Source organism: Cryptomeria japonica, unplaced genomic scaffold (assembly GCF_030272615.1).
Source record: "Cryptomeria japonica unplaced genomic scaffold, Sugi_1.0 HiC_scaffold_472, whole genome shotgun sequence".
In the NCBI taxonomy this organism is placed as follows: domain Eukaryota; kingdom Viridiplantae; phylum Streptophyta; class Pinopsida; order Cupressales; family Cupressaceae; genus Cryptomeria; species Cryptomeria japonica.
The window spans coordinates 34,950-47,500 of NW_026729292.1; the positions used below are offsets into that span (position 1 = coordinate 34,950).

At 63.1% G+C, this 12,551-nt stretch overlaps 2 non-coding genes across 2 annotated transcripts; both read left to right on the plus strand.

The window, feature by feature from the left end:
• Window positions 1–1,374: 1,374 nt before the first annotated feature.
• LOC131871857 (5S ribosomal RNA) lies at window positions 1,375–1,493 on the plus strand. The gene has a single exon (XR_009370051.1). It is a non-coding gene; the product is annotated as a 5S ribosomal RNA (ribosomal RNA).
• Window positions 1,494–9,310: 7,817 nt separating this feature from the next.
• On the plus strand, window positions 9,311–9,429 carry LOC131871860 (5S ribosomal RNA). Its single transcript, XR_009370054.1, has one exon. It is a non-coding gene; the product is annotated as a 5S ribosomal RNA (ribosomal RNA).
• Window positions 9,430–12,551: the final 3,122 nt, after the last annotated feature.

Genomic DNA, 12,551 nt, shown 5'->3' on the forward strand with positions numbered 1-12,551 from the left:
CCAGGATGGGTGCGCACCCACACTGGCCAAGACGGGTGCGGGTGCAAGGTTGGGTTCCAAGCCCGGTCACAGGCTGGGTGCTAGGATGGGTGGGTGCCAAGGTGGGCACCAGGGTGGGTGCACCCACCCTGGCCAAGGTGGGTCACGGGGTGGGTCCTAGGGTGGGTAACGGGGTGGGTACTAAGGTGCGTGCCAAGGTGGGTCATAGGGTGGGTGCCAAGGTGGGCACCAGGGTGGGTGTGCACCAACCCTAGCCAGGGTAGGTCACGGGGTGGTTGTCGGGGTGGGCGTCAAGGAGCCAAGGTGGGTGGCAAGTAGCCAAGTTGCGTGCCAAGGTGGGTGTCGGGGTGGGTGCCAAGGATCCAAGGTGGGTGCCAAGGAACCAAGGTGGGTGTCTGGGTGGGTGCCGAGGTGGGAGCCAGGGTGGGTCCCAAGGTGAGTGCAAAGGTGGGTGCCAGGGTCAAGGTGAGTGCCAATGTGGGTTCCAAGGTGCCAGGGTCAGGGTGAGTGCCAATGTGGGTTCAAAGGTGCTAAGTTGGGTGCGAGGTTGGGTGCGAGGGTGGGTGGGTGCCAAGGTGTGCTAGGTGGAAGCCCGGGTGGGTCGGCATCCCATGGGTGTCGAGTTGGGTGCCTGATGGGTGCTTCTTGTCAAGTTTTAGTCGTCGGGACTCATTTCGAGCCTTAGAGGTCGTTTCTTGTCCGGTTGCCCTGTCTTCGACCTGGGAACCCAATTTTGGTCCTCGGGTCCCATTTTTTTTTGTCTCGCATCCCACTTTTGGCCTGTGGCCTTTTCGGGGTCGATTCTCGTTTTGGGCATCAGAGCATGTTTCTTCTCCTAAAACCCAATATTTGTTTATTAAGTCTCGGAACACATTTTTGTTCTCGTGGACCCATCATGGGTCTTGGAACGCATTTGTGGTCCTTGGGTCCCATTTTGCATCCCGAAACTTGTGTTTTGGTGCTTGATCCCTATTTTGGGTGCCCACCTTGCACCAAGTGCGCACCCGGGGCAAACCGAGCGCCTTGGTGCACCGGGGCAAGATCGAGCGTGCACCCGAGGCGCCCCGAACATGCACCAAGGTGCACTCGGCCCACATGTGAGCGCAGGTCGTTGCGCCCGAGGTGGTGTGTGGGCACCGCGTTGCAGACGGGACACTGCACGCACACGACGCCCCCTCCAGGTGCACGCACGTAGGCCGGGCCGGGTGCACACCCGACGCCCTAGCAAGGTGCGCGCACCCGGGCAGGGCTCACACTTGGCGAACGGGGCGCACTTCGCGAGGGAGGGTGTGCACCTCGACGGGGGTGGGTGGCCGGGGTGGATTCGCACGTGGGTCGCGGTTTGCTAAGTACACACTGCGACAAGCTCATAACGGGTGCGATCATACCAGCGTTAGTGCACCGGATCCCATCAGAACTCCGCAGTTAAGCGCGCTTGGGCCGGAGTAGTACTGGGATGGGTGACCTCCCGGGAAGTCCCGGTGTTGCACCCTTTTTTAGTTTTTCGCCGGGCGTCGCAATGCTATTTGAATAAACCTTTTGCCCGTTTGCGTTCTCGTCGGGGCCGGGCCGGGCCGGGGTGCGCTGCCCGCACTACCGCGCGCGCGGGGGCGACACCGAGCGCGCACCCGAGGCGCCCCGAGCACACAGGCCACGGTGCAACCCGGGCGTTGTGCGCGCACCCCGGTGCGCCCGAGGTGCTGCGCGCGCACCCAGGTGAAATCGGTGTGCACCTCGGCCAGTGCGCGCTCGGTCGAGTCGCGCACGTTGGCCAAGGTGCACGGTGATGTTTCTTACTCTAAGGTTCCGCACCAGACGCCCGGGACAGGTGAGCGAAGCTGGGCGGGGCCGGGTGCGCGGCCGGGGCAGGTGCACGCAGCTGGAGAGAGCTTTGGAGCACACTTCGGAGCGCACCAATGATGCGCTCCATTCAAAAGTTTCCTGAAAAGGCAAAAAAAGTTGAGATTATAGAATTTCCCACTTGAGAGATTGTAAAAAAAAAAAATTTAAAATGAAGGAAACGCGGGTGCCAAGGTGTGCGCAGCCCAGCCAAGGTGTGCGCACCAAGGCGCCCACCCTGGCGAAGGTGCACGCAAGGTGCGCACCCGAGGCAAACCGGACAATTAACCCAACTTTCGACTTCGCGCGCACCTTGGAGCGCACTTCGGAGCGCTCCTTGGTGCGCACCAATCTTGGGCACCTCGGAGTGCACCATGGCGCCCACCAAGGTGCGCACCCGGGGCAAACCGAGCTCCGACTTCGTGCGCACCTTGGAGCGCACGAAAGGTGCGCACCATGGCGCCCACCAAGGTGCGCAGCCCAGCCAAGGCGTGCGCATCAAGGTGCGCACCCTGGCGAAGGTGCGCACCCGGGGCAAACCGAGCTCCGACTTCGTGCGCACCTTGGAGCGCACAAAAGGTGCGCAACCCAGCCAAGGTGTGCGCACCCCGGTCAAACCGAGCTCCGAATCGTGCGCACCAGAGGTGCACGCCATCGTGCGCACCTTGGAGCACACTTCGGAGCCCTCCTTGGTGCGCGCCGATGTTGCGCACCTCGGAGCGCACCCGGGGAAAACAATGCAATTAACCCGACTTTCGACTTCGTGGGCACCTCGGAGCGCTCTCGGGTTCGCACCTCGGAGCACACCGAGGTGCGCACCTTTGATGCGCTGCCTTCACCAATTTCCAGAAAAGGCAAGAAAACATTGAGAAGGTGTGCGCACCGAGGTGCCCACCCTGGCGAAGGTGCACGCGAGGTGCGCACCCGGGGCAAACCGGGCTCCGACTTCGTGCACGCCGCACCTTGGAGCACACTTCGGAGCGCTCCTTGGTGCGCACCAGGGCGCGCAACCCAGCCGAGGTGCCCACCCCGGCGAAGGTGCACGCGAGGTGCGCACCCGGGGCAAACCGGGCTCCGACTTCGTGCACGCCATGGTGCCCACCGCGGCGAAGGTGCACGCGAGGTGCGCACCCGGGGCAAACCGGGCTCCGACTTCGTGCACGCCGCACCTTGGAGCACACTTCGGAGCGCTCCTTGGTGCGCACCATGGTGCCCACCAGGGCGCGCAACCCCGCCGAAGGTGCACGCGAGGTGCGCACCCGGGGCAAACCGGGCTCCGACTTCGTGCACGCCGCACCTTGGAGCACACTTCGGAGCGCTCCTTGGTGCGCACCATGGTGCCCACCAGGGCGCGCAACCCCGCCGAAGGTGCACGCGAGGTGCGCACCCGGGGCAAACCGGGCTCCGACTTCGTGCACGCCATGGTGCGCACCGCGGCGAAGGTGCGCACCCGGGGCAAACCGGGCTCCGACTTCGTGCACGCCGCACCTTGGAGCACACTTCGGAGCGCTCCTTGGTGCGCACCAGGGCGCGCAACCCAGCCGAGGTGCCCACCCCGGCGAAGGTGCACGCGAGGTGCGTACCCGGGGCAAACCGGGCTCCGACTTCGTGCACGCCGCACCTTGGAGCACACTTCGGAGCGCTCCTTGGTGCGCACCATGGTGCCCACCAGGCCGCGCAACCCAGCCAAGGTGTGCGCACCAAGGTGCACGCGAGGTGCGCACCCGGGGCAAACCGGGGTCCGACTTCGTGCACGCCGCACCTTGGAGCACACATCGGGGCGCTCCCGGGTTCGCACCGGCGTTGCGCACCGTGGTGGGCACCTCGGAGCACACCAAGGTGGGCAGCGAGGTGCGCACCTTTGATGCGATGCCTTCACTAATTTCCATAAAAGGCAAAAAAAAAACGAGATTTTAAAATTTCCGTTTTGAAAGATAGTGAGAAAAAGGGAATGCTGGTGCCATCTTGAGCCCGCCCTGGTGCGCAGCCCAGCCAAGGTGTGCGCACCAAGGTGCCCACCCTGGCGAAGGTGCGCGCCCGGGCAATTAATCCAACTTCCAACTTCGCGCGCGCCAGGGTGGGAGCGCACCCAACAACCGGGCCTGGGAAGAGCCAATGCGAGAAACCCCACCAAACGCTCTGACAAAAAAAGAGGGGGCGCTCCAGTAACCCCGCTTCGGAGCGCACCCTGGGCAAACCCAGCCAAGGTGCCCACCCCGGCCAAGGTGCAGGCGAGGTGCGCACCCGGGGCAAACCGGGCTCCGACAACGTGCACGCCGCACCTTGGAGCACACTTCGTAGCGCTCCCGGGTGCGCACCTCAGAGCACACCAAGGTGGGCAGCGAGGTGCGCACCTTTGATGCGCTGCCTTCACTAATTTCCAGAAAAGGCAAAAAAAAAAGGAGATTTTAAAATTTCCGTTTTGAAAGATAGTGAAAAAAACGGAACGCGCGTGCCATCTTGAGCCCGCCCTGGTGCGCAGCCCAGGTAAGGTGCCCACCCTGGCAAAGGTGCGCACCCGGGCAATTAACCCTACTTCCGACTTCGTGCGCGCCAGGGTGGCAACCGGGCCTCGGAAGAGCCAATGCGAGAAACCCCACCAAACGCTCCGACAAAAAAAGAGGCGGCGCTCCAATAACCCCGCTTCGGAGCGCAGCCGGGGCAAACCCAGCCAAGGTGCCCACCCCGACGAAGGTGCACGCGAGGTGCGCACCCGGGGCAAACCGGGCTCCGACAACGTGCACGCAGCACCTTGGAGCACACTTCGAAGCACTCCCGGGTGCCCACCGGCGTTGCGCACCGTGGTGGGCAGCGAGGTGCGCACCTTTGATGCGCTGCCTTCACTAATTTCCAGAAAAAGGCAAAAAAAAATGAGATTTTAAAATTTCCGTTTTGAAAGATAGTGAAAAAAAAGGAACGCGGGTGCCATCTTGAGCCCGCCCTGGTGCGCAGCCCAGGCAAGGCATGCGCACCAAGGTGCCCACCCGAGGTGCACACCCGGGGCAAACCGGGCTCCGACTTCGTGCAGGCCGCACCTTGGAGCACACTTCGGAGCGCTCCTTGGTGAGCACCATGGTGCCCACCAGGGCGCGCAACCCAGCCAAGGTCTGCACACCAAGGTGCCCACCCCGGCGAAGGTGCACGCGAGGTGCGCACCCGGGGCAAACCGGGCTCCGACTTCGTGCACGCCATGGTGCCCACCGCGGCGAAGGTGCACGCGAGGTGCGCACCCGGGGCAAACCGGGCTCCGACTTCGTGCACGCCGCACCTTGGAGCACACTTCGGAGCGCTCCTTGGTGCGCACCATGGTGCCCACCAGGGCGCGCAACCCAGCCAAGGTGTGCGCACCAAGGTGCACGCGAGGTGCGCACCCGGGGCAAACCGGGGTCCGACTTCGTGCACGCCGCACCTTGGAGCACACATCGGAGCGCTCCCAGGTTCGCACCAGCGTTGCGCACCTTTGATGCGCTGCCTTCACTAATTTCCAGAAAAGGCAAAAAAAAACGAGATTTTAAAATTTCCGTTCTGAAAGATAGTGAAAAAAACGGAACGCGGGTGCCATCTTGAGCCCTTCCTGGTGCGCAGCCCAGGCAAGTTGTGCGCACCAAGGTGCCCACCCTGGCGGAGGTGCGCGCCCGGGGCAATCCGGGCTCCGACTTCGTGCACTGCATGGTGCCCACCAAGGCGCGCAACCCAGCCAAGGTGCCCACCGCAGCGAAGGTGCACGCGAGGTGCGCACCCGAGGTGCACACCCGGGGCAAACCGGGCTCCGACTTCGTGCACGCCGCACCTTGGAGCACACTTCAGAGCGCTCCTTGGTGCGCACCAGGGCGCGCAACCCAGCCGAGGTGCCCACCCCGGCGAAGGTGCACGCGAGGTGCGCACCCGGGGCAAACCGGGCTCCGACTTCGTGCACGCCATGGTGCCCACCGCGGCGAAGGTGCGCACCCGGGGCAAACCGGGCTCCGACTTCGTGCACGCCGCACCTTGGAGCACACTTCGGAGCGCTCCTTGGTGCGCACCATGGTGCCCACCAGGCCGCGCAACCCAGCCAAGGTGTGCGCACCAAGGTGCACGCGAGGTGCGCACCCGGGGCAAACCGGGGTCCGACTTCGTGCACGCCGCACCTTGGAGCACACATCGGGGCGCTCCCGGGTTCGCACCGGCGTTGCGCACCGTGGTGGGCACCTCGGAGCACACCAAGGTGGGCAGCGAGGTGCGCACCTTTGATGCGATGCCTTCACTAATTTCCATAAAAGGCAAAAAAAAAACGAGATTTTAAAATTTCCGTTTTGAAAGATAGTGAGAAAAAGGGAATGCTGGTGCCATCTTGAGCCCGCCCTGGTGCGCAGCCCAGCCAAGGTTTGCGCACCAAGGTGCCCACCCTGGCGAAGGTGCGCGCCCGGGCAATTAACCCAACTTCCAACTTCGCGCGCGCCAGGGTGGGAGCGCACCCAACAACCGGGCCTGGGAAGAGCCAATGCGAGAAACCCCACCAAACTCTCTGACAAAAAAAGAGGGGGCGCTCCAGTAACCCCGCTTCGGAGCGCACCCTGGGCAAACCCAGCCAAGGTGCCCACCCCGGCCAAGGTGCAGGCGAGGTGCGCACCCGGGGCAAACCGGGCTCCGACAACGTGCACGCCGCACCTTGGAGCACACTTCGTAGCGCTCCCGGGTGCGCACCTCAGAGCACACCAAGGTGGGCAGCGAGGTGCGCACCTTTGATGCGCTGCCTTCACTAATTTCCAGAAAAGGCAAAAAAAAAAGGAGATTTTAAAATTTCCGTTTTGAAAGATAGTGAAAAAAACGGAACGCGCGTGCCATCTTGAGCCCGCCCTGGTGCGCAGCCCAGGTAAGGTGCCACCCTGGCAAAGGTGCGCACCCGGGCAATTAACCCTACTTCCGACTTCGTGCGCGCCAGGGTGGCAACCGGGCCTCGGAAGAGCCAATGCGAGAAACCCCACCAAACGCTCCGACAAAAAAAGAGGCGGCGCTCCAATAACCCCGCTTCGGAGCGCAGCCGGGGCAAACCAAGCCAAGGTGCCCACCCCGACGAAGGTGCACGCGAGGTGCGCACCCGGGGCAAACCGGGCTCCGACAACGTGCACGCAGCACCTTGGAGCACACTTCGAAGCACTCCCGGGTGCCCACCGGCGTTGCGCACCGTGGTGGGCAGCGAGGTGCGCACCTTTGATGCGCTGCCTTCACTAATTTCCAGAAAAAGGCAAAAAAAAATGAGATTTTAAAATTTCCGTTTTGAAAGATAGTGAAAAAAAAGGAACGCGGGTGCCATCTTGAGCCCGCCCTGGTGCGCAGCCCAGGCAAGGCATGCGCACCAAGGTGCCCACCCGAGGTGCACACCCGGGGCAAACCGGGCTCCGACTTCGTGCAGGCCGCACCTTGGAGCACACTTCGGAGCGCTCCTTGGTGCGCACCATGGTGCCCACCAGGGCGCACCCGAGGCAAACCGGGCTCCGACTTCGTGCACGCCGCACCTTGGAGCACACATCGGAGCGCTCCCAGGTTCGCACCAGCGTTGCGCACCTTTGATGCGCTGCCTTCACTAATTTCCAGAAAAGGCAAAAAAAAACGATATTTTAAAATTTCCGTTCTGAAAGATAGTGAAAAAAACGGAACGCGGGTGCCATCTTGAGCCCTTCCTGATGCGCAGCCCAGGCAAGTTGTGCGCACCAAGGTGCCCACCCTGGCGGAGGTGCGCGCCCGGGGCAAACCGGGCTCCGACTTCGTGCACTGCATGGTGCCCACCAAGGCGCGCAACCCAGCCAAGGTGCCCACCGCAGCGAAGGTGCACGCGAGGTGCGCACCCGAGGTGCACACCCGGGGCAAACCGGGCTCCGACTTCGTGCACGCCGCACCTTGGAGCACACTTCAGAGCGCTCCTTGGTACGCACCAGGGCGCGCAACCCAGCCAAGGTGCTCACCCCGGCGAAGGTGCACGCGAGGTGCGCACCCGGGGCAAACCGGGCTCGGACTTCGTGCACGCCGCACCTTGGAGCACACATCGGAGCGCTCCCGGGTTCGCACCAGCATTGCGCACCTTTGATGCGCTGCCTTCACTAATTTCCAGAAAAGGCAAAAAAAAGAAAAAAATGAGATTTTAAAATTTCCGTTTTGAAAGATAGTGAAAAAAACGGAACGCGGGTGCCATCTTGAGCCCGCCCTGGTGTGCAGCCCAGGCAAGTTGTGCGCACCAAGGCACCCACCCTGGCCAAGGTGGGTCACGGGGTGGGTCCTAGGGTGGGTAACGGGGTGGGTACTAAGGTGCGTGCCAAGGTGGGTCATAGGGTGGGTGCCAAGGTGGGCACCAGGGTGGGTGTGCACCAACCCTAGCCAGGGTAGGTCACGGGGTGGTTGTCGGGGTGGGCGTCAAGGAGCCAAGGTGGGTGGCAAGTAGCCAAGTTGCGTGCCAAGGTGGGTGTCGGGGTGGGTGCCAAGGATCCAAGGTGGGTGCCAAGGAACCAAGGTGGGTGTCTGGGTGGGTGCCGAGGTGGGAGCCAGGGTGGGTCCCAAGGTGAGTGCAAAGGTGGGTGCCAGGGTCAAGGTGAGTGCCAATGTGGGTTCCAAGGTGCCAGGGTCAGGGTGAGTGCCAATGTGGGTTCAAAGGTGCTAAGTTGGGTGCGAGGTTGGGTGCGAGGGTGGGTGGGTGCCAAGGTGTGCTAGGTGGAAGCCCGGGTGGGTCGGCATCCCATGGGTGTCGAGTTGGGTGCCTGATGGGTGCTTCTTGTCAAGTTTTAGTCGTCGGGACTCATTTCGAGCCTTAGAGGTCGTTTCTTGTCCGGTTGCCCTGTCTTCGACCTGGGAACCCAATTTTGGTCCTCGGGTCCCATTTTTTTTTGTCTCGCATCCCACTTTTGGCCTGTGGCCTTTTCGGGGTCGATTCTCGTTTTGGGCATCAGAGCATGTTTCTTCTCCTAAAACCCAATATTTGTTTATTAAGTCTCGGAACACATTTTTGTTCTCGTGGACCCATCATGGGTCTTGGAACGCATTTGTGGTCCTTGGGTCCCATTTTGCATCCCGAAACTTGTGTTTTGGTGCTTGATCCCTATTTTGGGTGCCCACCTTGCACCAAGTGCGCACCCGGGGCAAACCGAGCGCCTTGGTGCACCGGGGCAAGATCGAGCGTGCACCCGAGGCGCCCCGAACATGCACCAAGGTGCACTCGGCCCACATGTGAGCGCAGGTCGTTGCGCCCGAGGTGGTGTGTGGGCACCGCGTTGCAGACGGGACACTGCACGCACACGACGCCCCCTACAGGTGCACGCACGTAGGCCGGGCCGGGTGCACACCCGACGCCCTAGCAAGGTGCGCGCACCCGGGCAGGGCTCACACTTGGCGAACGGGGCGCACTTCGTGAGGGAGGGTGTGCACCTCGACGGGGGTGGGTGGCCGGGGTGGATTCGCACGTGGGTCGCGGTTTGCTAAGTACACACTGCGACAAGCTCATAACGGGTGCGATCATACCAGCGTTAGTGCACCGGATCCCATCAGAACTCCGCAGTTAAGCGCGCTTGGGCCGGAGTAGTACTGGGATGGGTGACCTCCCGGGAAGTCCCGGTGTTGCACCCTTTTTTAGTTTTTCGCCGGGCATCGCAATGCTATTTGAATAAACCTTTTGCCCGTTTGCGTTCTCGTCGGGGCCGGGCCGGGCCGGGGTGCGCTGCCCGCACTACCGCGCGCGCGGGGGCGACACCGAGCGCGCACCCGAGGCGCCCCGAGCACACAGGCCACGGTGCAACCCGGGCGTTGTGCGCGCACCCCGGTGCGCCCGAGGTGCTGCGCGCGCACCCAGGTGAAATCGGTGTGCACCTCGGCCAGTGCGCGCTCGGTCGAGTCGCGCACGTTGGCCAAGGTGCACGGTGATGTTTCTTACTCTAAGGTTCCGCACCAGACGCCCGGGACAGGTGAGCGAAGCTGGGCGGGGCCGGGTGCGCAGCCGGGGCAGGTGCACGCAGCTGGAGAGAGCTTTGGAGCACACTTCGGAGCGCACCAATGATGCGCTCCATTCAAAAGTTTCCTGAAAAGGCAAAAAAAGTTGAGATTATAGAATTTCCCACTTGAGAGATTGTAAAAAAAAAAAATTTAAAATGAAGGAAACGCGGGTGCCAAGGTGTGCGCAGCCCAGCCAAGGTGTGCGCACCAAGGCGCCCACCCTGGCGAAGGTGCACGCAAGGTGCGCACCCGAGGCAAACCGGACAATTAACCCAACTTTCGACTTCGCGTGCACCTTGGAGCGCACTTCGGAGCGCTCCTTGGTGCGCACCAATCTTGGGCACCTCGGAGTGCACCATGGCGCCCACCAAGGTGCGCACCCGGGGCAAACCGAGCTCCGACTTCGTGCGCACCTTGGAGCGCACGAAAGGTGCGCACCATGGCGCCCACCAAGGTGCGCAGCCCAGCCAAGGCGTGCGCATCAAGGTGCGCACCCTGGCGAAGGTGCGCACCCGGGGCAAACCGAGCTCCGACTTCGTGCGCACCTTGGAGCGCACAAAAGGTGCGCAACCCAGCCAAGGTGTGCGCACCCCGGTCAAACCGAGCTCCGAATCGTGCGCACCAGAGGTGCACGCCATCGTGCGCACCTTGGAGCACACTTCGGAGCCCTCCTTGGTGCGCGCCGATGTTGCGCACCTCGGAGCGCACCCGGGGAAAACAATGCAATTAACCCGACTTTCGACTTCGTGGGCACCTCGGAGCGCTCTCGGGTTCGCACCTCGGAGCACACCGAGGTGCGCACCTTTGATGCGCTGCCTTCACCAATTTCCAGAAAAGGCAAGAAAACATTGAGAAGGTGTGCGCACCGAGGTGCCCACCCTGGCGAAGGTGCACGCGAGGTGCGCACCCGGGGCAAACCGGGCTCCGACTTCGTGCACGCCGCACCTTGGAGCACACTTCGGAGCGCTCCTTGGTGCGCACCAGGGCGCGCAACCCAGCCGAGGTGCCCACCCCGGCGAAGGTGCACGCGAGGTGCGCACCCGGGGCAAACCGGGCTCCGACTTCGTGCACGCCATGGTGCCCACCGCGGCGAAGGTGCACGCGAGGTGCGCACCCGGGGCAAACCGGGCTCCGACTTCGTGCACGCCGCACCTTGGAGCACACTTCGGAGCGCTCCTTGGTGCGCACCATGGTGCCCACCAGGGCGCGCAACCCCGCCGAAGGTGCACGCGAGGTGCGCACCCGGGGCAAACCGGGCTCCGACTTCGTGCACGCCGCACCTTGGAGCACACTTCGGAGCGCTCCTTGGTGCGCACCATGGTGCCCACCAGGGCGCGCAACCCCGCCGAAGGTGCACGCGAGGTGCGCACCCGGGGCAAACCGGGCTCCGACTTCGTGCACGCCGCACCTTGGAGCACACTTCGGAGCGCTCCTTGGTGCGCACCAGGGCGCGCAACCCAGCCGAGGTGCCCACCCCGGCGAAGGTGCACGCGAGGTGCGTACCCGGGGCAAACCGGGCTCCGACTTCGTGCACGCCGCACCTTGGAGCACACTTCGGAGCGCTCCTTGGTGCGCACCATGGTGCCCACCAGGCCGCGCAACCCAGCCAAGGTGTGCGCACCAAGGTGCACGCGAGGTGCGCACCCGGGGCAAACCGGGGTCCGACTTCGTGCACGCCGCACCTTGGAGCACACATCGGGGCGCTCCCGGGTTCGCACCGGCGTTGCGCACCGTGGTGGGCACCTCGGAGCACACCAAGGTGGGCAGCGAGGTGCGCACCTTTGATGCGATGCCTTCACTAATTTCCATAAAAGGCAAAAAAAAAACGAGATTTTAAAATTTCCGTTTTGAAAGATAGTGAGAAAAAGGGAATGCTGGTGCCATCTTGAGCCCGCCCTGGTGCGCAGCCCAGCCAAGGTGTGCGCACCAAGGTGCCCACCCTGGCGAAGGTGCGCGCCCGGGCAATTAACCCAACTTCCAACTTCGCGCGCGCCAGGGTGGGAGCGCACCCAACAACCGGGCCTGGGAAGAGCCAATGCGAGAAACCCCACCAAACGCTCTGACAAAAAAAGAGGGGGCGCTCCAGTAACCCCGCTTCGGAGCGCACCCTGGGCAAACCCAGCCAAGGTGCCCACCCCGGCCAAGGTGCAGGCGAGGTGCGCACCCGGGGCAAACCGGGCTCCGACAACGTGCACGCCGCACCTTGGAGCACACTTCGTAGCGCTCCCGGGTGCGCACCTCAGAGCACACCAAGGTGGGCAGCGAGGTGCGCACCTTTGATGCGCTGCCTTCACTAATTTCCAGAAAAGGCAAAAAAAAAAGGAGATTTTAAAATTTCCGTTTTGAAAGATAGTGAAAAAAACGGAACGCGCGTGCCATCTTGAGCCCGCCCTGGTGCGCAGCCCAGGTAAGGTGCCCACCCTGGCAAAGGTGCGCACCCGGGCAATTAACCCTACTTCCGACTTCGTGCGCGCCAGGGTGGCAACCGGGCCTCGGAAGAGCCAATGCGAGAAACCCCACCAAACGCTCCGACAAAAAAAGAGGCGGCGCTCCAATAACCCCGCTTCGGAGCGCAGCCGGGGCAAACCCAGCCAAGGTGCCCACCCCGACGAAGGTGCACGCGAGGTGCGCACCCGGGGCAAACCGGGCTCCGACAACGTGCACGCAGCACCTTGGAGCACACTTCGAAGCACTCCCGGGTGCCCACCGGCGTTGCGCACCGTGGTGGGCAGCGAGGTGCGCACCTTTGATGCGCTGCC